The sequence below is a fragment of the Rhinolophus sinicus genome, chromosome 8, assembly GCF_057876585.1.
Source record: "Rhinolophus sinicus isolate RSI-liver-muscle chromosome 8, RSI-T2T, whole genome shotgun sequence".
Lineage (NCBI taxonomy): Eukaryota > Metazoa > Chordata > Mammalia > Chiroptera > Rhinolophidae > Rhinolophus > Rhinolophus sinicus.
Genome location: NC_142508.1, coordinates 44,557,015 through 44,559,769, shown reverse-complemented (window position 1 = coordinate 44,559,769; position 2,755 = coordinate 44,557,015). Strand labels below are relative to the sequence as shown.

The 2,755-nt window shown below is 42.0% G+C and overlaps 1 non-coding gene across 1 annotated transcript; it reads right to left on the bottom strand.

Moving 5' to 3' along the window:
• Positions 1 to 2,442: 2,442 nt before the first annotated feature.
• LOC141567753 (U6 spliceosomal RNA) lies at positions 2,443 to 2,549 on the bottom strand. The gene has a single exon (XR_012490582.1). It is a non-coding gene; the product is annotated as a U6 spliceosomal RNA (small nuclear RNA).
• Between the last annotated feature and the right edge of the window lie 206 nt (positions 2,550 to 2,755).

Below are 2,755 nucleotides of genomic sequence, written 5' to 3'. Positions count from 1 at the left end.
ATGGAACCGGTTGGAGAAGGAGATGCATGAGATCAGGGTGTAGGCTGCGGAGGGGCTGACCTGGGCAGCTTGTAGATCTGTTTTGAAAACAGAGCCCACAGGGCAGGCTGTTTTGTATATTCACAAAGTTGTGCAACCATCACCGCTGTCTAATTCCAGGACATTTTGATCACCACCACCCCCTCCGTCATCCCCTCTGCTCTCCTCCCCTGGCCAAAGAAACTCCATACAAATTAGTAATCACCTCCCTTCAACCCCTAATTTACTTTCTATCTATATTGATTTGCCTGTTCTGGACATTTCTTATAAGTGGAACCATAGAGTATGTGACCTGTTGTGTCTGGCTTCTTTTATTTAGCATTGTTTTCAATGTTCGCTCATGTCATAGGATGTACTTCATTCCTTTTTGTGGCCAAATACTATTCCACTGTACGGATATGCCATTTTTGTTTATCTGTTCATCAGTAGATGATCACTACTCTTCACGTCCCCGCGATTTTATCTCCCAGCTCACGTAAACCCCACTGATCCCACCCTCATTCTTGGTGATTTCTGTACACAGGTAGGTGATCCTCAGACCATCCTGGCCTCTTGGTTCCTAGGCCTCCTTCAGTGATCCTGTCCTCCTTTTACCTCTTCACTCAGACCTTGTCTCAATAACCACAGCCTTTTCAGAACCCTAATTTCATGCATTGTACCTTGTACCTATCGCCTATGTTGCTAGTTCATTCCTTTCAGCTCAACTCAATAATCCATTGGCCCTACCTCCTTTCCACGACCCCTCAGCCCCCTCATTGCCTTCACACAGATTAAACTCTTTGACAAACCATTATAATCACCCCTTATGCACACACTACACAATTACCCCTCTCCATCCTACTCATCTGGCAAAAGCACAATCCTGGTTAAATCTAAGACTCCACCGATTGCATGCCTGCTTCTGTGCTGCAGAATGTGGAAGGAGAAAAATATGCATCCATGCCAACTCGTCTCACCTCAAATTCATGCCCACAATGCTGCCCAGCGAATTTGCCTATGTCCCTTCTCTTGCCTTTCTTAGATGACATATCAGACTTCTTCAAACCACCAACAGCTTCTTCCTTATACTCACACTCAGCAGCCACCTTTTTGTTTCCTTAGAGAACCAGAACCACCTTCTACTACATCCACTCTCCTCCTGCATCTTCACCACCCACTCCGCCTTCCCGCCTGTAACTGGATGAGCCAGTCATGTTCCCATCTACTGAGCCTTTTTTCCCTATGTATATTCTCATTTTTCTCTTCCTGCATTCAAGAAGTTGATCCCCTGTGGGCTCAGGGTCTCAGGAGAGAAACGTGACAGGCCTGAAAGCAGAAATAGGCCAGCTTTCTTTCTTTTTCTTTTTTTTTTCTCTCTTCAGGGCTCAAAGTGGAAATAGCTGTGTGGTCTACTGGGCCTCAGACTGAGAATCAGATGTCCTCAGGGGCCAGTGGGTAAAGCCAGCCCATAGAGGAAAAATTCTCAGTTGTATTAGACAGTTGTGACGTGTTTTCCCCCAGCTTTACTGAGGTATAACTGAGATACAAGAAACCACACATATTTGACGTATACAAGTTGGTGAGTTTTGGCTTATGAATAAACCCGTGAAAACACCACCGCAATTAAGATAATGAGCGTAAGATAATGAACACATCCATCATCTCCAAGTTTCTTCATGCCTCTTGGTAACCCTTCCATCCCTCACCCCTCCGCACACACACATCCCCAGACAAGCACTGATCTGCTTTCTCCCACTGTTGCTTAGTTTGCATTTTCTAGAGTGAAACTATATAATATGTACTCCCATGTCTGGCTTGTTTCATTCAACATAATTGTTTTGAAATTCATACATGTTGAACAAGAATTCATTCTTTTTATTTCTGAGTACTATTCCATGGACTAGTTTAAGTCACCGCAAGTTGTTTATCGAATCACTCATTGATGGACATTTGGGTTGTTTCTAGTTTTTGGCAATTACAAATAAAGGGAATATGAACACTGGTATACAAGTCTTTGTGTGGACATTTCATTTCCCCAGTGTATATACCTAGGAATGGAATGCCTGGATCATACAGGAGATATATATTTAACATTTTAAGAAACCACAAGCTATTTTGCAAAGCAGTTGTACCATGGTATCATTTATTAATAATAATAATAATTGGTTGCAATTCAGTTCTTTTTATTTTGCTATATGCATTTTTTATTAGTTTCAAGTGTACAAAGCAATGTAATAGTTAGACATTTACACCCCTCACAAAGTGATAACCCCCCCAATCTACTACCCCTCTGATATCTTACATAGCTGTTACAATACCATTGACTATCTTCCCTACGCTATACGCCACATCCCGTGACTATATATATATAAAATTATATCTATTTAATTATAGTTGACATTCAATATCATTCTACTTCAGCTTAAAAATATGGAATGCTTCATGAATTCGCATGTCATTCTTGCGCAGGGGCCATGCTAATCTTCTCTGCATCGTTCCAATTTTAGTATCTGTGCTGCTGAAGTGAGCACAATTCAGTCTTTATTTTCATTCATTCATTCCTTCATTCAACAAATATTTGTTGGGAACTACCCTGTATCAGGCCCTGTTCTAGGCACGGGGGATTCACAGTGAACGATGTTGTGGCTGCTCACTTGTGGGTTGTGAAAGAATTCATGAGGCAGTTAGAAATACAGAAGGACGATTTATTAAAGAGGAGGGTCGGCTGGGCAGAGTC